At 39.7% G+C, this 22,787-nt stretch overlaps 1 protein-coding gene and 1 long non-coding RNA gene across 2 annotated transcripts in view; one reads left to right on the top strand and one right to left on the bottom strand.

Annotated features, from left to right (window-relative positions):
• The window catches only part of LOC106088346 (uncharacterized), a 331,585-nt gene that overhangs the window by 249,569 nt on the left and 59,229 nt on the right, over positions 1 to 22,787 (bottom strand). The window lies entirely within an intron of this gene.
• Positions 10,193 to 10,824, top strand: LOC131994326 (uncharacterized). Its single transcript, XR_009396635.1, has 3 exons — positions 10,193 to 10,448; positions 10,508 to 10,596; positions 10,654 to 10,824. It is a non-coding gene; the product is annotated as an uncharacterized LOC131994326 (long non-coding RNA).

The following is a 22,787-nucleotide window of genomic DNA, read 5'->3' on the forward strand; positions in this document are numbered from 1 at the left end:
CAAGATCGGTTTATATGGCAGCTATATCAGGTTATGGACCGATTTGAACCATACTTGGCACAGTTGTTGGATATCATAGCAAAACACGTTATGCAAAATTTCATTCCAATCGGATAATAATTGCGCACTCTAGAGGCTCAAGAATTCAAGAAACAAGATCGGTTTATATGGCAGCTATATCAAAACATGGACCGATATGGCCCATTTACAATACCAACCGACCTACACTAATAAGAAGTATTTGTGCAAAATTTCAAGCGGCTAGCTTTACTCCTTCGGAAGTTAGCGTGCTTTCGACAGACAGACGGACGGACGGACGGACGGACAGACGGACGGACATGGCTAGATCGACATAAAATGTCACGACGATCAAGAATATATATACTTTATGGGGTCTCAGACGAATATTTCGAGTAGTTACAAACAGAATGACGAAATTAGTATACCCCCCATCTTATGGTGGAGGGTATAATAAGAAAAGCGTGATAAGTTCGACAAGGCGGAATTTTATGCACTCTCCCCCATGTGTCGCATTTGTCAAGTTCTTTTCGGTCCGGTATCACTTTATTGGTTATCAAAGGATAAGGACAACAAGTAAAGGAGTGCTTAGTTCGGCTGGGGTGAACCTTGGGAATCCAATAGCATGAAATCTGCTAATTTCACCAAATCGGATGCAAAATAAAGTTTTTATGGGCATTAGAACCTTTATCGGAAAATCCGTCTATATAGCAGCTATATCCAAATATGGTCCGATTTGGCCCGTTCATGAACTTAACTAGCGTGCATCACAAAGATGTGTCTGTGCCAAATTTCAGCGCTCAATATCTCAATTGAAGACTGTAGAATGATTTCAACAGACGGACGGACGGACAGGCGGATGGACGGGCAGACACACGGACATCGTTAAATCGTCTTAGAATTTTACGACGATCCGAAATATATAGGGTCAGAAATTGATATTTCGATGTGTTACAAACGGAATGACTAAATTAATAGACCCCTTTTCCTACGGTGGTGGGTATAAAAAATTAAATGATAAATTCGGCAAAGCCCTGCAGGGATTCGAAATTGGGCACACGAAGCAACAGGGAGAGCCGTTGCCGTTGTCTGGCTTTGGAAGCCATCAAGAGGTATTTGTATCAAATAGGCGTTTTCGCAATAAATACGATACAAATGCAAAATATCAGCGTACGGACCTTGAAGCCATCACGACTAGTATAGTTGAAAAGTCTTCTAACCAAAAACGAAACATGTCCCATAGTGTTTGGTATGTGCTGCGATCTCTACGATAGCCTTAAAAGATTATATGGGATGAAAGATATATATTGGGAAATATATCTAAATCCGATCCAATTCTGAAATATTGCGCACATATTGGGACGTCAAAAAAGCACTTCGTGTCGAATTTGGTGAGGATCTGACCAAAATTGTGGCTTCTCCATCTTTAAAAGGCATATCGGATGAAAGATACATATGAAATCTGATCCAATTTTGATGAAGGTTTGCACATATATTGGGACGTGACAAAAAGCACTTCGGTAAAGATCGGACCAAAACAATGGCTTCTACTGCCTTAATGGGTCAAATCGAATGAAAGATATATATGGAAGCTATATCAAAATCTGGCCCGATTTTAATGAAATTTTGCACACATATTAAGACGTCACACGAAACATCTCATGCTAAATTTTGTAAGGATCGGACCAAAATTGTGGATACTAAAGACTTTAAAGGGCACATCGGCTGAATCATATATATGGGAGCTATATCTAAATCTGATCCGATTTTGATGAAATTTAGCAAACATATTGGGACGTCAAAAAAGCACTTCGTGTCGAATTTGGTGAGAAATGCTCCGAAATTGTAGCTTCTTCTACAGCTTTAAAAGGGCACATCGGATGAAAGATATGTATGGGAGCTATATCTAAATCTGGATCAATTTTTTTCAACATCAATAGCGTTTGTCCTTGGACCAAAAAAAAGACATTTGCAAAATTTTTTGAAAATCGCGCAAGAAATGGCCCTGTACCTTGATGCATGGACAGACGGACATAGCTAAATCGAAGCAGCAAGTGATTCTCTCTTCTCCTTCTTAGCGTTGCCAACAAATGCACAAAGTTATAATACCCTGTACCACACTGATGGTGTAGGGTATAAATATATCAGCACAAACAAGTTATAATTCGGCCGGGCCGAATCTTACATACCCCCCGCCATGGATCTAATTTTTCGTGTTCTTTGTCCAGTATCTCTTTTTAAGCAAATAAAGGATAATGGAAAGGAATTGCTAAGCTATTGGAGCTATTTCAGGTTATGGACCACGCCCATTAGGTACTCACGATGTAAAATAGGGAGATAGGTTTATATGGGAGCTGCATCAGGCTATAGTCGGATTCAGACTATATTCCACAAGTATGTTGAAGGTCATGGGAGAAGCTGTTGTACAAAATTTCAGCTAAATCGAATATATCCAAGATGGGTTCATATGGCAGCTTTATCAAAGCATGAACCGAAATATCCCATTTACAATCCCAACTGATCTACATTTAGAGGAAGAATTTGTGTAAAATTTCAAGCGCCTAGCTTTATTCCATCAAATGATAGCGTGCTTCTGACAGCGGGACAGACAGACGGGCGAAAATGGCTAAATCGTCTTAGAATGTCAAGACGGTCAAGAATATATAAACTTTGTTGAGTCTCAGATCAGTATTTCGATGTGTTACAAACGGAATGACGAAATTAGTTTACCCCAATGATATGGTAGAGGGCCCAACAAGTAACAGAGTGCTAAGTTCGGCAGGGCCAAATCTTGGGAACCAACCACCATGAATTCTGCTAAAAATTTATACAAAATAAATTTAGTTGAATTGCAAATTTGCCCATGAACATTCCATTAAGGAACTGGGGCAAACTTCTCACAAATCAATGAGTGCAGTGCGATTCAATTTTAAGCTCAATGATAAGGGACGTCCTTTTTTAGCCGAGTCCGAGCGGCGTGCCGCGGAGTAACTCACAAATGTCGCCAGCATTAGGAGGCGATAACCACCGTTGATATTTTTCTGATGGTGCTGCCAGGATTCGAATGCAGCCGTTCAGCGTCATAGGCGGACATGCTAACCTAGTTGCTAGTTGAATAATATAATTTTATTCTACATACCAAACTTCTGTCAAAGATTAAAGCTTTTAGGAACCGTACTTGGCACAGTGGTTAGTAGTCATAAGAGAACACTATGTGCAAATTTTCTGCCAAATCAGACAAAAATTGCGGCTTGTAAGGGTTCAAGAAGTGAGATCGGGAGATCGGTTTATATGGGAGCTATATCAGGTTATAGACCGATTTAGACTGTACTTGCCACAATTGTTGAAAGTCATAGCAGAACACTAAATGAAAATTTTCATTTCGGACAAAAATGCGACTTCCAGGGGCTCAAGAAGTCAAATCGGGAGATCGGTTGATATGGGAGCTATATCTGAATCTGAGCCGATTTGGCCCATTTGCAATCCTCAACGACCTATATCAATACAATGTATCTGTGCAATATTTCAAGCTGCTAGCTTTACGCGTTCGAACTCTATCGTGATTTCGACAAACGGACGGACGGACTTGGCTGGATCGACTCAGAACGTCGAGATGATCTAAAATATATATACTTTATGGGGTCTTAAACGAATATTTCGTGGTGTTACTAACGGATGACTAGATTAGAATACCTCTATCGTATGGTGGTGGCTATAAAAATGATTATTTATTTTTGTTCATGATTACTCAAAATTGCATGAATATTTATATAAAGGGTGATTTTTTTGAGGTTAGGATTTTCATGCATTAGTATTTGACAGATCACGTGGGATTTCAGACATGGTGTCAAAGAGAAAGATGCTCAGTATGCTTTGACATTTCATCATAAATAGACTTACTAACGAGCAACGCTTGCAAATCATTGAATTTTATTACCAAAATCAGTGTTCGGTTCGACATGTGTTCATTCACCGTTCAGCGATGAGGCTCATTTCTGGTTGAATGGCTACGTAAATAAGCAAAATTGCCGCATTTGGAGTGAAGAGCAACCAGAAGCCGTTCAAGAACTGCCCATGCATCCCGAAAAATGCACTGTGAATATATGTAGGATGTTGGATCTCTTTGGGGGGTGAAAAAATGGAACTAAAATCACAGCACGACCATAAGCAACTGAAGCGAAATAACTTCTTGCAATTAAATCTCGAGGAGAGATGGTCATGCAAGAAGTCGAAGACAATATTGGAGTTACGAATTATCCACAAGCGGAAAATCTTGGAGGAAAGGAAACTCTTACCAATGTTCTTGTGTTCGAGGTTGAATCCAAAGTGAACATTTTATTTATAATATTCTTAAAGGCTAAGATAGGTGATAGTGTAAATATGGCACTTAACGATACATTTGAACGCCCTCTGCATTTCAATCTAATGAGGGTTATAGTTATAAAATCGTATAGGCTTCTTCTACGTTAACATTCCGGGCCCCTTGATGGGTACCATCAAATAAGAAATTAATTCATCGAACTTGCATAAAAAATCATAATTCATAATTCGGATTTTTGCGGTATTCGAACAGATTAATACATAATGATTATAAAGTTGTTTGCTGGGTATTTCTTTGCTAATGTTTACTTTATGCTGCACAAGTGCCAGATACTAGCCATCCGAGTGTTGAGTTTTGCGCCATTAAAGATCCCTCGCCGGTGGGTATGACACCGCTGAGTATGAGCTTAGGGTAGATGTCCGCCCCGAGGACTATTGAAATCGGGTTACTTTTAAGAAAGTCGGGGTCTGCCAGTACCAAGTTAAGAAATTTTTCTTTGAATGCCATTGACAACGTTGAGATGGGTGTTACCATGGAGATTCGGTTATCAACACGAGCGCACATTGAAATCTTGGTGGTGTTTCCAGAATGAGCCCGAAAAACAATTTGGCACATTTCCGACTCTCCCATGCGGCTGGTCAGTAAGTGGTGTTTTGTCACAATGGCTTTTGCAATACGGCTTACAGCAGAACCCGTATCGATAAGTGCCCTTACTGGATATAAGCGGTTTTTCCATGCAATTTTAATGATAGCCGTGGGTAGTACAGTAATTCTTTGATGTGGTAGCATAGCGTGCGTTGACTGAGATGTTGAAGCATGTTCGGAGCGACTGTACTGTTGGGAACCGCGGTGGTGTAAAAGAGTATGGTGTTGGCGCTTGCATATATGACATCCAGAGCGGCTTAAGCATTTACCTCGTGAGTGTTTATGAGCCAGACAATTAAGGCAATATTTGAAACGGTGGACGACTTTCCTCCGCTGATGGACATCCATATTGAGAAATCTGCTGCAACTACGTAAGGGATGAACTCTTTTACACACGTGGCATCGGTAGATTTTTTTTGGTTTCATTGGATCTTCTGGGGTGATGGAACGGTTTTGAATTATTCTTGGCATGCTGTACATAAGTATTAAAATCGTAAGATAAACAAAAACAAATATGTATATATAGATCACTCAGTGGGAAGCAAAACCAGTTTAACGATTGGACGGGTGACTGTTCCCTTCTGCGTATAAATATCTGCGACTCGAGTTCTATTATCTTTCCCTGGGTAAAGATGGATTACTCTACCTAATCTCCACTCATTTGGAGGCTGGTTTTCTTCCTTAATAATGACTACTGAGTCTATTTTAATTTCCTTTTTAGGATGCTGCCACTTATAGCGCTTGTGTAATTCTTTTAAATACTCCATTTTCCAGCGTTGGCAGAAATGGTGTTGCTGAACCTTAACGCGTTGCCATCGATTAACAACCGATTCTGGGTCTATGTCAAAGGTAGGCTCCGGTAATGCAAGAATCGGACCCCCGGTCAGAAAATGTCCTGGAGTAAGAGGGTTAAGATCCGTGGAGTCTTCGGACATGGTGGAAATTGGTCGTGAGTTAAGACACGCTTCGATTTTTGAAAGAAGTGTGGAAAACTCTTCGAAGGTGTAGTTAAAGTTATGTGAGACCCTTTTGAAGTGGGTCTTGAAACTTTTCACTCCAGCTTCCCAAAGACCTCCCATATGGGGGGCTCCAGGAGGGATAAAGTGCCAGGACAGATTTTGGTGCACATATTTGGATTGGACGTTGGATTTGGCAGCTACTAAGAACTGTTTTTCAATTTGTTTGGATGCACCTTGAAAGTTGGTTCCATTATCGGAATAAACGTGCAAAGGGCACCCTCGTCTTGAAATGAACCGATCAAAGGCGGCAAGGAAGGCGTCAGTGGATAAGGAAGATACTGCTTCCAAATGAATCGCTTTCGTTGCGAAGCAAACAAAAACGCAGGTGTAACCTTTCGTTGTTTTGACTCCTCTCCCGCTGAAACTTCTAATATCGAAGGGCCCAGCAAAATCGATGCCCGTACAGTGAAACGGTCGCCGAAGCAGGGTCCTTTCTGGGGGTAGAGCGGCCATAAGCTGAGTTTGGACTTTCTTCTTGTGGACAATACATTCTTTGCATTTATGAATAAGGCTCTTTATTAAATTTTTTAGTTTTGGTATCCAATATTGAAGGCGAATTAAATTTAGCACTAGCTGATTGCCCCCGTGCAAGGAGATTTTGTGGGTAAAACAAACCAGTAAACGGCTGAACTGGCAATTGTATGGCAATATAATTGGATACCTTTCATCATAGCTTAAAGACGGCGAATAAGCGAGCCGGCCGAATGCCCTTATTATCCCGTCTTTGTCCAAGAAAGGATTGAGGCTAATAATCTTGCATGTCTTAGGAATGTCTACCTTTTTCTCTATAGCCTTAAAAATCTCAGGAAAGTGTCTGGTTTGAGCTAAGGTTATAAGACGTCTTTTCACATGAGTCACTTCTGAGGCAGTCAAAAGTGTTGAAGTAAATTGTTTGCACTGCCGGTGATTTGGATGTGTCCGATGGAAAAAACGAAAAATGTAACAGAGAACCTGAATTGCCCTATTAAAAGAGGAAAAACGTTCCAGAAGATCAGGTTCTTCTGGCAGTATGGAAATATGGGCAGCTATTGGTTTCTGTTCCAGTTGTGTATCCATGGCGGTATCTGAAGTTACGGGCCAAAATTCTGGCGATAACTGCAGCCATTGCGGTCCATTCCACTAAAGGTTGCAGGCGACTAGATCTTCGGGGTAGACTCCCCTACTAACTAAATCTGCTGGATTCGATTCAGACTCAACGTGGAACCAATTGTCGATTCCAACTAGTTCGGTAATTGTAGATACTCGGTTCGCTACAAACACTTTCCAATAACATGAAGGCTTTCGAAGCCATGCCAGGACTATAGTAGAGTCTGTCCACTTGTATATTTCATAGCTTGGAAGGTGCATGGATGGAATGACAGAATCAACTAACTCAGCTAAAAGTGTGGCTCCGCAGAGTTCCAGACGGGGTATGGAAAGCGTATTGACTGGAGCAACTTTGGACTTGGAGGTTAATAGTGCTACATAAACGGAGTCGTCCTCCAGAAGAATTCTGGTGTATATCACTGTCGCATATGCATTCTCCGATGCATCGCAGAAGGCATGGAACTGAACATGACAGGAAGGGGAATATGAGAGCCATCTCGGTAATTGAATGGTGTCTATCAATGAATAACTGCTAAGGAAACGTTTCCAGTCATGCAGGCAATCGGAATTAATGGATTCGTCCCAACCAACATTAGACAACCAAATTTTTCGCATGAGTATCTTGGTCAGGACTATAATGGGGGCTAGCCAGCCTGCTGGATCGAAGATTTTAGAAATCTCCGATAACACTTGTAATGTACACGAACGAAATTCGATTAGAATGCATATTCTGAAAAAATATCGTGGCATTCAGGGACTTGGGAAGAGGTAGGACTATGGGAGCCTTTTATATCCTAGCTTCAGTCGGGTGGGGGGTTCGTGTCCTTCTCATACCCAAACCATGTTCTCATTACATCCTTATTATAGACTCCCCTGTTTATTTAATAAATGAAATCAAAACCAAAATGGACCAGAAAGATAAATTACATAAAAAAATACCCCACAAAACAAAATACCAAGATTTTATTATATAAGTGACTGACATTAGTCGTTGCCTGATTTAGTTGTATACTCTCCGATGATGTTGAGAGTATATGCCTCAGAACCCACGCCTACCTATATTCTACTGGCATTATAACATCATAGTAGAAACCCTGTAACCTGATCACTCCAGATCAGCTAACCCATTTTTTGCAAGAATACGTCTAGGAGATTTAGAATTTCATCATAAATTGATTATAATTACTTTTTTTTATTTAAGACATATTACATATATAATAAATTCATAAAAAAAAACTGATAGATTAACTTAAATTTTAGAAAAATAATATTATGCCTACCCAATGTATTCACCAATATAATACATAAATTTAATGTTTGCGCTTTGAAAATATTTCATGACGACAAAGCAAATTGATATAAATTTAATTTAGATAAGAAAACTTTCAAATACATAATTCAATAATATGACCCACCATGGGTTAATTTAACATTTATCAATCGAAAGGTACGGTTCAAAGTTATGAATGAATGTATGTAGGCAAACGAATAGGAAAAAAACAATCTCACTGAGATATCATAAAGACATTGGGTGATTGCATTGCAGTGGAAAAAAAAAAACATCAAATAGATAGACTCAACACATTACAAGAGCAAGAGCAACAAAAAACCAGTTGGCTCTTTATAGCAAGAGAAATGAATATGTAAATCAATGCAATCGCCCACGCATTACGAAATCTCTGTAAATAAGAGAGCAAAGCAAAACAAAATTGAAAGAAAGAATAAAATAAAGAGTTTTATTTTTGTGGTTTTTGCTTACCCCCTTACTCCGGTCATGATGAAGGCCTCCAAACACAAACTGGATCAGGTGATGTTTTCTCTTCTTAGTGAGAGACTTGTAGAGAGCTAGCTGTGAGAGTAGGAATTAAATTTGGTTTTGCTTTTTGATATGCTACTAGAACTTCATTATAATTTCTTTGATAGAAAATTTAAAAGATTTTACGATCGAATCTTATAGGTATCCATGGATACATGTAGGGGAAGTATACCCTACCAAAACCTTTTGGTTACCTCTACAAATTGATTTATGTTTTTTTTTCTTGTTTAATCAAAACGCAACAATAACAAAAATATAAATTGGAATTTAAAGATTTTAACAAAAAAAAAATATTAGACAAAGCAAATGAAAATCTTGGTTTCATTCGCATGCACTGCGAATATCATGAGGGTTCAGTTTAAAGTGTTTTAACACAATTTCTTTAGTTAATTAATAAGAGCTTTGTGGGCAAACCCCATATCTCTCTTTAAATGCGAACAAATTTTATGTAGCGATCTTGTTTAAGCAAATGTAAATGTTTTCACATAAATCCCAATAAAGCACTTTGGGTTGGTTGTTTCACAAAGGGGGCACTTTTGCTGGTACTTGAATATCTGCTTGGTTCGCTGGAACGTCCAGGCTGTCAGTAAGCTTTGGAAGGCACCTCTGGACATATAATGGGGTCGCTACAGCAAAAAGCTGCTATCAGGGTGTAATGTCCCCAGCCTTCAATTACAGGGACGAGGGTCTGCCAAGTTGGAGCGGATTCCAAGAAAATCTTGCCAGGAGAGGAAACCCGATACAAACGCGTAGGTGCAATTTGGTCACTTCCTCTAGGAAACGCTCAATAAATCGCCCTCTATCACTGCAATATTTGGTGGTATATTCACAAAACCAGCGTTTGAAAGGCTTGTACTTTCCGATAAAAATGTACCACGTTTTGCCTGTCAATCGAAGGTTTTTATTGTCATTAAAATTAATGAAAAAACATTAATAGATTTCATGATGAAACTCACCGCTGGAAAATTTAATTCTAGGTATGGACCGATGGCTAGGAAAAATTAAATTATTTCCAAAGAAATTTAATGTCTTTCCACTTCGAAGGTTAGAACAAGAAGGAAGTTGCAATGTTCAGCTGGGGATATTCCTACCTAATATTGGCGTAGGAAGCGATATGTAGAAAATAAAATGTCAAATCTGCTAGACTGTTGTCTAAATGCAGAAATCGATATTTTGTTACCAATTTTGGTACGATTTTTCATATAATTGCTTCATAGCAGAAAAAGTAAATTACACTGCCGCCTTTAAAATCATTGCCCTTTTAATACGATAAACGTCATTATTTTGTTTTATCTAACCCGAATTATATATAATTATTCAATCAAAATTTAAATCGAAATTGGCAATGCAATCTCAACAAGAACCTCACCACTATGGGTACTGTACAAACCAGTTGAATGACGTCAAAGGGAGTCAATAAAATGGATTGACAGTGATCAAAACAGAACAAAATAAAAACATTGTCATGAGGCCTAACTGGACACATCGCAATAAAAAGAATTGACACCAACAAAAAAAAAAAGAAGGTTCGCCGTATGTTCTGGTGAGTTTTAAGTCTATTTTAGATCGTTATTGAAATTTGTCCATTTCAATTGTTTTCAGAGGCGTGCCACGGATAAAGGCTTGTGAATATGAAGTTAATGGACATAGAAATGTATCATTTCCCAACATATTAAGTTGGCCTGACTTTGGTAAGTATATTTTCTCTTCGTTTAAAAAGGAAACTAATGACCCATAATAATTCACAGGTTCTAAGAGGAGAAAATAAAGCTAAAATTATAAAATGGAATGCCAAAATTCTAAATTGAAGCAGAATTCAACCAAATAAATGGAATAACTTGGGTCCAGCTTTTAATTAATGTCACCAAAAGTTAAATGGAAATTTTTACAATAAAAGTGCGGTGGCAAAAAAAAATTCATGCAAATGTGTGTGCTAATTTCCTTATGTCATTGAAAGTTCTGAGAAAACGTCCACTACAAACCTGATAATTCATGACAGCCTGGAAATGAATTAGACGGAACCAGGACGTCAGATCAGGTCCTTATGTCCTTAGCGTGGTAAGTTCCTGTATGTCCACCATCGTCGTCTTCCAAGACGTAATAGTGGTTGCCTAACTTTTCCCTCACCTTGGCCTTGATAAACACAGGAGACAATTTTGCGTTGAAACTTTTCTCAAAATTGCTTTGAGCAAAATTTCGACGGAATACAGTCTGTCCAACGTCAAACACCCTGGGTCTTGTTCGAAGATTGTACGCACCCTGATTCTTCTCGTAGGCCTCCTTAATGTGCCTGCGCAAATCTTGGCGGATAATCTGAAGTTGGTCATCCCGGTGGAGTTTCATATTGGGTTCGTCCAACAGACTCAGCTTCCTCATCAGCTCGTACGACGATGCGTGGGTAACCATATCGAACCCGTAAAGGGCGTGATAGGGGGAACATTTGATCGACTGGTGGAAAGTGTTACGTAGGGCACAACTAATGGCGGTCAAGTTCAGATCCCATTGTTTGTGATCTTTCTTAAGATACGCTCGAATTCCTGCAATCAGTGAACGATTTACACGCTCAGAGGCATTCGATTGAGGTGAGTATAATGCGGTGTAAATATGCCTTATCCCAAAAGACGTAAAAAAGGCGTTGAGTTCGTTCGAACGGAACTGACTTCCGTTGTCACTCACTATAATTTCGGGGACACCATAGACATGGAATATGTGTTTCTGCAGATAGTCCTGGATGGCAGAGGCTGTAAATTTGCGCAAGGGACAAATCCAATGGAACTTGGATAAATGATCCAAAACGATCAACAGCCCTATATGTCCTGACTTGCTTCTAGGATATGGACCTAAAATGTCAATATAGAGGCGCTGGAATGGACGAGATGTTTGGACTAAACTACCCATTGGAGGTTTCAACACAACGTTCGGGGCTTTCGTCGTCTTACAGGTTTCGCAGTTACGAATATAGTCGCGGACATCACGTACCATACCAGGCCAATAAAATGTCCGTCTTAGCAATTCAAGGGTTTTGGCCATTCCGCCGTGTGCAGCCACGGGTACATCATGGGCCCTTGCGATAGTGTCAGCCTGAAGCTTTGATGGAACCCAAAGTTTCCAGGACTGATTTTCTTGGGCCTCATCCCCTGAATAATGTTCTGTACGAAAGTACACAAACCTATCCATAACAGTTATATCAGGATACTTCTCTTCTTCTTGCCTCACACGTCTCTTCAAGTCTTGATATTCCTCGTCGTCATCAAAATGTGGAGATGCTAGGTCAATGCCAGGTTCAGTGATCTCCAGAGCACAGACTTCCTCTTCGGGAATGCGGGACAAGGCGTCGGGGACCACATGATCACTCCCCTTTCTATGACTGATGGAAAACTTATAAGGCTGAAGTTTGAACACCCAGCGGGCCAGCCGTCCGCTCAAGTCGGGCTGCCTCATTAGCCATAACAAACTGGAGTGGTCAGTGACCACCTCGAATTCCTGCAGTTCCAAATAGCATCGGAACTTTTTAATTGCTTCTATGGCCGCTAAACATTCTCTTTCCGTAACACTATAGTTACGTTGAGAAGTGTTTAGTTTGCGGCTCATAAAAGCAATTGGCCTTTCATTGCCATCCTCGTCATGCTGCACCAAGACTGCGCCAATCCCGAAGTCACTCGCATCGCAATGAAGATAAAATTTCTTCGAGAAATCGGGGTTGGTCAGCACTGGGGCTGAAGTCAACAAGGTTTTCACCCTATCAAATGCAACCTGCGCCTCTGGGGTCCATTGGAACTTCTTTTTCGTCGAAAGCACCTCGGTGATAGCAAACGTCTCTGATGAGAAGTTCTGTAAAAATCGGCGATACCAGCCAGCTAAGCCGAGAAACCCGCGAACTTGTTTCAAGTTCCTTGGTACTGGCCAATTCATAATTGCAGAAATCTTCTCAGGATCCGTGGTAATACCACCATTACCAATAATGTATCCCAAGTAATTCACGCTTGTAACGCAGAATTTACTCTTGGATATATTAAGAGTGAGGTTGGCCTTGCGGAATTGAAAAGATATGCGCTTGAGGACCTCCAGATGTGCCGCAAAATCTTCGGATACTATAATCAGGTCATCCAAGTAACCGAAAACTGAATGTCGAAGGTCTGGTGGAATAAGTTCGTCCATCAAGCGACACATCGTCTGTGGGGCATTGCACAGCCCAAAAGGCATAACTACAAATTGATATAGCGGCCTTCCTGGGACTGTGAATGCCGTCAACGCTTTCGACTCGTCGTCCAAACCAACCTGCCAGAATGCATCTTTCAGGTCCAGTTTCGAAATTATATTGGCCTTAGGAAGCCTGGACAGAATTCCCTCGACATTGGGAAGTGGGTAGGCGTCTTTCCTTGTCACGGCGTTCAGCCTACGAGCATCCAAGCAAAGTCGAACTTTGTTTGGCTTTACCACAAGTCTCATAGGAGAACTCCAAGCACTTGTGGATGGCTCAATAACGCCTAACTCCAGCATCCTGTCTATCTCCGTGAACATCAACCGTTCTACTGCGGGTGAAACCGGGTAAAATCGTTGCTTTATGGGTGCCGCATTGCCTACATCGATAGAATGTTTTATTAAGTCTGTTCTCCCTAGACCTTGTACTTCGAAATTGGGAAACAACTTAATAACAGCATCTAGCTGTTGTCTCTCATGGGCCGACAATCGAAAAAATATATCATTCGATGAGTCCTTAACCTCCTCGTCACTTGAAATATCGACGGCCGACAGATTTGGGGAACTTGGGCCATTATCATTCAAAGCGATAATGTCAGACGTACAAATCAAGTTTCGAATAAGATCGAAAGATTTCCAAAAATCGATACCGAGGATCAGATTTTGGGTAATAGATGGAATTATTAAAAATCTAAGGCATCTGGTGCTACCTCTAAATGTCACCTCTACGTCGATCCACCCTAACACATTTTGGGTACTACCATCTGCTGTTCTAGCGTGTGATCGAGCGGCTCTAAAATTCGAATATTTCGAAAAATCTTTCTGAGCAAGGTTGCCTCCAATGCAACTAATATTCGCCCCAGTATCCAGCAGTCCGTACTCTTCAAAATCCAGGAAGGATACTTTCGCGTAGTAACGCATATCCTTTGGGTTGGAAACGATCGTAGAGACACGAATATTACGACAAAGTTTCCTAACTTTGAAAAAATTTCGTAGACGAACAGTTGACCTCTTAGGCCTGGAAAGATGACAAATCGATGAAACATGTAATGTCCACGAAGGATATGGTGTACCTTTCTTAAAATCAGTCTTTCTAAACACCGTAGAATTTACTTGGATGAAGGACTGCGGGAGCCATTGAGTTGCTAGCAATCAGTCGGGTGGGGAGGTTCGGTCCTTTTCCGCATAAATCTTTATCCATTACATTAAATTATTTTAGACTCCCTATTTTTAAACAAAACTTTAAAAAAAAAAACTATATTAAACTTTACTGTGGGCCAAAATGACTAATAAAAAAAAACTGCCCCAAATTAGTCATTATTGAAAACAAATCTAACCAAATTACAAAGATATCCACGTCTTTTCCATTTTTAGATTCTCACCGATGTTCGTGTGAGAATGCGCTTCAATACCCTCACCAACCATTGTCCTGTATGCGCTTTATCAATTACCAGAACCCCTAACATACTTACATACTCTTCTTCACTTCACTGAGCAGGAAAACATATCTGGTTCAATTTACGAAGCCATTCCTTGGCATACAAATATAATTTTATTCAACACAAAATTCATGTTCTGTAAATTCATAATAAAAAAAATACGCATGAAAGGCTAATAATTCATAATATTAAAATCTTCATTCAAATATAAATTACAAGAAAAAAAGTAAATTAAAATATATTACAAAAAAAAATGTTACGGCCCTTAAGGGGTTAATGTATGCAAAGTATCTTTTCAAAACGCTTGCGAATATCGAAAAAAAAAAAAAATAGAAAGACAAAAAAAAAAAAACAAATATATCAAAATTTACAAATTGACTTTTGCATGCTATGTATGTGCGGCTGTGTGCCTTTTTGTGTTTTTCTTTGTTAATATAACAAGTAATGAGAGATCAAGTAAATGAGAGTAACTCAAACTGTTATACAAGTTCTTCTTTATAACATCTCTCTCCGAGTTAATAATTCAGAGACTACGATCTCATTACATGTTATAATCAATGTAAATCAATGTAAGAGGCAAATAAGAGAAAACATAAGAGAGTGATAACAGATGAGCTGTGAACAAACTTACCACCAATGTCTCGATCTGAAGAAGGCCTCCTGCAAAATCTTTTTGGTGGCTGCTGCTGTAAAAAGAGTGGCTATGTTATGGAGTTCTCTTACAAAGACCTAAATTACCTGTTAATTTTTTTTTTTTTAACTTTTTGAACTCTTAAAAGCACAAATTATGATTGACTCAGAGCAAAACAAACAAAAATAAAAAAAAGAAAAGAAGTAATACCTTTGTTCTTATGAACAATAAAAAAAAGGGTGTATAATAAAAATAGTTGCATTCGAGGTTTTTGGCTAGTCGCTTAGCGATTGCCTAAGGGACATCTTGGGTAAAAGCTCCCCATGTAATTACTAATGCAACATCACTCGTGCTGCAAATGTGCGTAATTTGATGATGTCTAATGCCGCATCTGCCGACGCCAGTGGGAGTACAAAAACAACTATAGTAGTCTAGGTTGTTGAAAACATGAGTTTAAGGCCTTGGTTTATTCACTTGGTAGTTCTTTTTAAATCTCATCGGCCATTCAGATGTGGAGATTGATGGGTTGATTTCTTGTTATTGCACTAGCAGCTCATACAGGGAAACACTGCCAGTGCATCGGTTCTAGATACATATAGGTGCGGATTTCTATGAATTCAAAAGTATTCCAATGGCGGGAATTGGGCATACGCTACACACAGCACTTGCCATAGGTGAGGTCGAACCATGTAGGAAAGGGGAAGAGATGATTGTTCCAATAGGAGTTTTTGCCAAAAATAACCTTGATACTGGAGTTGAAAAAAATTAAACTAATTACCTTTTTATATGATTTTCACAATGCCACTTTCTCAACTAACCTTGATAATGATTTCAATAGGTATATCCACGTAAATGTCTCTGGTAGAAGTCCTGGTGGCAGCAAGAACAAGAGGAATCACGCTACCCGGTGGGCAGCGTAAATCCTGTAGGTATAAAACTTTGTTCGTACCACGGATTCCGAGTATGAGCAACAGATTGCAAATATAGCAATCCAAATAGAATTATCGTTTATTCGGTTACAATAGAAATAATGGAACCGTTTTGTAGCACTGCGTTTGGTGTAGAAAAATTTGAAAAATTCTCACTTTCAACTGATGTGATTGTCACTTTACGTACAGATTACTTTTTTAAGAGCACTTCGATGCAAACTCTTCGGACGTCTATTGAAAAAGGAAGTTAGTGACCAAAATTTGCTGTTCGTCACCTCAAATCTTGGTCAAATTGACATTTCTGCCAACAACAAAAAAATCGATAAATAAACCAATCATGTTGCCACCTTTAGGCTGATGAGCCAAAGTTGCAACATTAGGTATTTCACCTGGTGACTATTGTACGCAGATAAAATTTGCATATCGGATATATACCCATGAATAAAAGGTGTTTGAATCGTAAAAAAAAAATGATTTTAAAAAAAAACATCTAAGTGATTTTGCATTTCATATCTAATTAACAGTTTTCCATAACCATCTGTCTGACACACAGATATGTTTGACAAACATTAGCCAAGCACAAAACCATCTATGCTGTCATGTTATAAGCAACGGAATATCAGATCAAAATAAAAAGATACAAATTTCGACTTGCTTTTGATCTTTTGATTCATAACTGTGACAGTTATACGATCTACTATTGATCTTTTTTCGTAAACATAGATGTACAGACAATCAAAAGCAATTTAATCAAAATTTACCAAACGTTTCTGTGCATACTTTAATAAAATTTTTGACAAGAAAATACAAAAAAAAAAAAAAAAATTATAACTGATTGAGAACCATAATAATCTGAAGACGTTAATACAAAATGTATCTAAATGAAGGAATTTGAAAGCAGATGGAAAACTATGGAAATTATTGGAGTACAGACGATGGGATGATGGACTATAAAAAAAAAAAAACAATGGCATGTATAATAAAAAAAAAAAGCTATGGATAAAGGCAAAGCAGACGCTATAGAACAATCGGCCCCGAAGGTAAAAACTAAGTGGACAATTGGTAAATATCATGAAATTCCTAGTGATCGTAAAAACTATTTTCTGTGGTACATGGTACACTGATGTTCAGTTATGGCTTTCCCATAAAAAATTTGCCTTGGTATCTAGAGACTGTACGGTGTGGGGAAATGTACACTACAAAACCAAGTAATTCGCTCATTTGTGAAGGCGAATTAATTGGAAATAGGACGATTATGTGCGAATGTCCTTTGCGTGGAAAGTGCCAGCTAATCTCCCATTAAGGTCCTCAAGAATGTAATAGTGGCTTCCTAGTTTCTCCCTGACCTTAGCCTTTAAGAATACTGGAGCTAATTTCGAATTGAAATGCCTCTCCATATTACTTTGCGCAAAATTGCGTCTGTAGACCTCCTGTCCGACCGTAAATGTCTGTTGACGAACACGCAAGTTATATTGCTTTTGATTTTTCTCAAAAGCCTCCTTAATATGCTTCTTCAGATCCTGTCTTATCAATTGCAAGTCGTCGTCATGTGACAATCTAACAGAGGGTTCATTCAGGAGATTCAATTTCCTCAAAAGGTCATAAGTGGACGCGTGCGTAATCATATCAAACCCAAAAAGTGCATGGAAGGGTGAACAATCAATAGACTGGTGATATGAGTTTCGTAGTGCACAACTTACTGCAGATAAATTTTCATCCCATTGTCTGTGGTCGTGTTTGAGGTAAGCCCTAATGCCAGCGATAAGGGATCTGTTGACCCTTTCCGAAGCATTAGCCTGGGGGGAATAAAGAGCTGTATAGACATGGTTAATACCTAAGGAAGTAAAAAACGCATTAAGGTCATTTGCGCGGAACTGACTTCCGTTGTCGCTAATAATCGTCTCGGGTACACCGTACATATGGAAGATATTGCCTTGAAGAAAATCCTGAATGGCTGCAGAAGTAAATTTTCGCAGTGGACAAAGCCAGTGATACTTTGTCAAATGATCGAGGACGATCAGAAGACCAATAAAGCCGGTTTTGCTGCGAGGATATGGTCCAAGTATATCAATATATAGCCTCTGGAAAGGACGAGTGGATAAAGAGGGATTCACCATTGGCGGTTTCATTACCATGTTTGGCGATTTGGTCCTTTTACAGATCCCACACTCTCTGACATACTTCCTAACATCTGTGACCATACCAGGCCAAAAGAAATGTCTTCGCAAAAGTTGAAGAGTCTTGTGCATGCCTCCATGGGCATTTACCGGAGTATCATGGGCCACTGAAATTGTCTTCCTCCTCAACCTGACAGGAATCCATAACTTCCAGGCTTCCTGTTCCTGAATTTCATCCCCTGTGTAATGTCGCGTCCGGTAGTACACATATCTGTCTACTACCTTAACATCAGGGAACTTCGCCTGACTCTGGGTAACTCTATCCTTAAGACTTCTATAATCTTCGTCATCGAAGAAGGGCGAATCTAAATCGACTTCTGGCTCAGTCCATTCCAGGCCGGAAATTTCCCCGGGTATCCTTGAGAGGGCGTCAGGGACAACATTATCCTTCCCTTTCCTATGGCTTATGGTGAATTTATAGCTTTGCAGCTTAAAAACCCATCGAGCTAATCGGCCGGTCAGGTCTGGTTGCCGCATAAGCCATAGCAAACTTGAGTGATCTGTTATTACTTCGAACTCTTGCAGTTCCAAGTAACAACGAAATTTCTTGATCGCTTCTATTGCCGCCAGGCATTCTCTCTCTGTGACGCTGTAATTACGCTGGGCAGAGTTCAGCTTTTTGCTCATATAGGCAATGGGCTTTTCATGACCTTCGTCATCTAGCTGAACCAAAACTGCCCCAATGCCATAATCACTAGCGTCGCAGTGGAGATAAAACTTTCTCGTAAAATCCGGGTTGGTTAGCACAGGTGCCGTGGTCAATAAAACTTTAATCCGTTCAAAAGCTTTTTGGGCAGCATCGGTCCAGAAAAACTTTTTCTTTGTGGAAACGATGTCCGTGATCGGAGATACTTCAGTGGAGAAATGCTGGATAAATCTCCTATACCAGCCCGCTAAACCGAGAAACCCGCGGACCTGCTTTAGGTTCCTGGGAACTGGCCACTGCGTTATAGCAACAATCTTATCATTATCGGTCATAATACCACCATTTCCAATGATGTAACCGAGATAATTCACTCTCGTTACACAAAAATGGCTTTTCGAGACATTCAATGTAAGGTTCGCCTTACGAAATTGACCGGAAATCCTCATTAAAATCTCGAGATGAGTTGGAAAGTCCTCTGAGACAATCACCAAGTCGTCTAAATATCCAAAAACGCTATGGCGGAGATCGGGTGGAATTATTTCGTCCATGAGACGACACATGGTTTGAGCTGCGTTACACAACCCGAATGGCATGACCACAAACTGATACAGAGGCCTTCCCGGGACTGTAAACGCAGTCAAGTGTCTCGACTTCTCATCCAAACCGATCTGCCAAAAGGCGTCTTTTAAATCCAATTTGGATATAATATTGGCCTTCGGTAATCGTGCAAATATGCCCTCAATGTTCGGTAAAGGATATGCATCCTTTTCCGTAACAGAATTCAACTTGCGGGCGTCAAGGCAAAGCCTAACTTTATTGGGTTTCACGACTAATCTCATCGGAGAACTCCATGATGAGTTTGAGGGTTCTATAACTCCTAATTGTAGCATCCTGTCTATCTCAGCAAACATTAGTTTTTCCACTGCAGGAGATACAGGGTAAAACCTTTGTTTGATGGGTTGGGCAGATCCTACGTTAATCGTATGCTTAAGAAGACTAGTTCGACCTAATCCCCTGGTTTCAAAGTTCGGAAACAAATCTATCACAGTTTGTAACTGACAACGTTGGGACTCAGTAAGTGGGTACGCATCAGGGTTGGTCGATTGACCTTTGTCGACCAATTCACAATCAGAAAGGGCTGAAAAATTCAAATTAGACGGCTGGTCCTTGCCGTCGATGGCAGAGTTCGATGTAATCACGTGACCAGAACCAATCAAATCTGGAATCAAATTGAACATCTTACAAAAGTCGATCCCTAAGATAAGCCTCTGAGAAATACTGGGTATAATGAATAGTCGAAGTTGTCTCGTTTGATCCTTGAATGAAATATCGACCCTTATCCAACCAGAAACTTGTTGTGGACTACCATCAGCAGTATTCACAACCGATTTCACTCTGTCAAAATGGGGAAACTTAGAGAAATCCTGCAATGCTAAATCAGATCCTATGCAACTCACGGTTGCACCAGTGTCTATTAAGCCGTACTCCTTAAAGCCTAGAAAAGACACTTTGGCATAATACCGTAAATCTTTTGGATTTGAAACAATGGTCGAAATAACAAGTCGTTTACAAAGCTTTCTCATCTTAAAGAACTTTCTTAATCTAGTTGTGGAACGTTTCGGTTTTCTGATGTTCACAGAACATATCTCCGATGAATTAAAAATCGCATTGCGTCTCGCACAGTATCGCTGCCATCGTACATGGTAAGGCAACTTTGGGTATAAAATTCTAGAAATAGGGGCACTATCTGCAGGGTCTGCCTGTATCGGCCGTTCCAAAATTGTAAATCTTTCTGAACTCTCAGAAATAATGTCGTTATCGGTAGAGTCGTGGGTTTCATAATTTCTATTCTGAACTCCATTGGAACAAGTAGTTAATTCAGGGGTATCTACTGGGTTTTGTCCACTTGTGGACCGAAACTTTTCAAGTTTTTTGAAGAAGTCTGTCTTCGATTGGCACACTTGATACAATTAGGCCTGTAGGTATTTTTGGACCCACATCCATAGCAAAAGACACTTCGCTCTTGGAGACAATCCTGCCAGTGATGTCCTACTGCATCACAATTCCAACAATTCGAAATTTGCTCTGACCTCTGTAAAGCCTCAATGACTTGTTCTGAACTGTCATCACTCAAAACAGGCCTATGTTCTTCTATATCTATTTCAGCTATATTTCGACGCTGCGTTTGAAAAGGAATAACACTACGATTCGGTAAAGTCCTGCGAACATAGTCGTCACTAAAAAAATTTTCTCGCATTTGGACAAGCCTACGAAGATGAGAAATAGAATGGATCGGGACATAAAGAAGGTCCTGCCGAATATCTGGGCGAAGATTACGAGCTACATTTTCGATTAATTCGGCTTCTGACATGGCCCTAGGAAGTCTATCCATCATGGCTGAAATTGACTCAAAGAAAGCGTCAAAAGTCTCGTTCGGCTTTTGTTTTCTGGCTCGAATTTCCTCCCTTATATCAAACGACGATCTAAATTCCCTGTACTGGTTCCTGAGGGCATCACAAAACGAGTTCCATTCAATTACCTGGACCTGCTTGTGATAGCGCCAGTACCAGTCTCTAGCTTTGCCTGTAAGGAGGCTGTTCAAATTCCTACAAATGACGCTATAATCGCCATTAAAATAGTCGGTCGTAAGCGATCCTAATCGGTATAAAAATTCTTCCACACTCAATCCATTTGTGGAACCATCAAATCTCAAATTCCAGTTTTGGATGATTGACGTTATCTTATCTAATGGCATGTTACCGGAAAAATTTGAACTATTTGAGCTATTGGGATTCTGAGCATTTTGAGGTACGTTGTTGCCAAAAGGTTGACCATCAGAAAATCTTGGTGGTATATTCAAAAAAGCTTGACTTTGTAAATTATTGTTATCTTGTGGAAAATACCTATTTGGTAAAGAATTTGCCTGACCTTGAAAATTATAGTAACTATGCGATGGGACTTGACCTGAAAAAGGATTACCAGAGTAGACCTGCTGTCGATTCTGATTGTTGACATTGCAACTGAAAGGTAAATTATTCGTTCCCTGATCATGCTGTCGAGCAGCAACACATTGTGAATTAGTATTACTGTTGGGACCATCTACACTAACACCTGCATTCGTATTACCACCTCTTGGAAAAATATTCATATTCCGTAGAATTTTCGTTAAACTAGCCTCTATAATTCTTTCTATATCATCGCTGTTGCCATTACCGCTGGTACTTGCACTCCGATCTGGGGAAAAGGTATGATGAGATACCTCTGCATCTCGACGAGGGGTCGTGGTTTTACCACCATTATTATTCAAATTTTCATTCTGATTTGTGTTAGGGTTATCATGAAATAAGTTTCGAGCGGAGCTTCTAGTATTGTAATGATTTGACATTGCTCCTCTACCTTTGCCTCGATTGGCATTTGATTTAGGCATACTCTTAGACGCTATAACTATTGGTCTTAGCTCGTTAGATTCGAAAACTCTCTTGCAGGTGGGACACCTATTGGAAGTCGCTATATGTGTTTCGATACAGGATCGATGAAACGGGTGTAAGCATTCACCTAACACAAGACAATCATCACCATCTATCGTCATCTCCTTACAGATACTACACACTGAAGGCTCAAAAAAAAGTGGTAAGGTTGAAGCCGGCGGAGGTCGTGAAGACGAAGGTGGAGGGGAATTTTCCACAGGCATCTTGACAATTTCTCCTAAAAAGAACTTACAAATGATTCCCAAAGAAATGTCTTAAAAATATCTAAAAGGAACTGATATTTACTCTACTCTGATGCACAAAACTTTTTGAAACTTTTTCCTTCATGCAAAACCAAAATCAAATTCAATTCGATTTAAATCCTGTTCCGAA

The sequence above is a fragment of the Stomoxys calcitrans genome, chromosome 1, assembly GCF_963082655.1.
Source record: "Stomoxys calcitrans chromosome 1, idStoCalc2.1, whole genome shotgun sequence".
NCBI lineage: Eukaryota > Metazoa > Arthropoda > Insecta > Diptera > Muscidae > Stomoxys > Stomoxys calcitrans.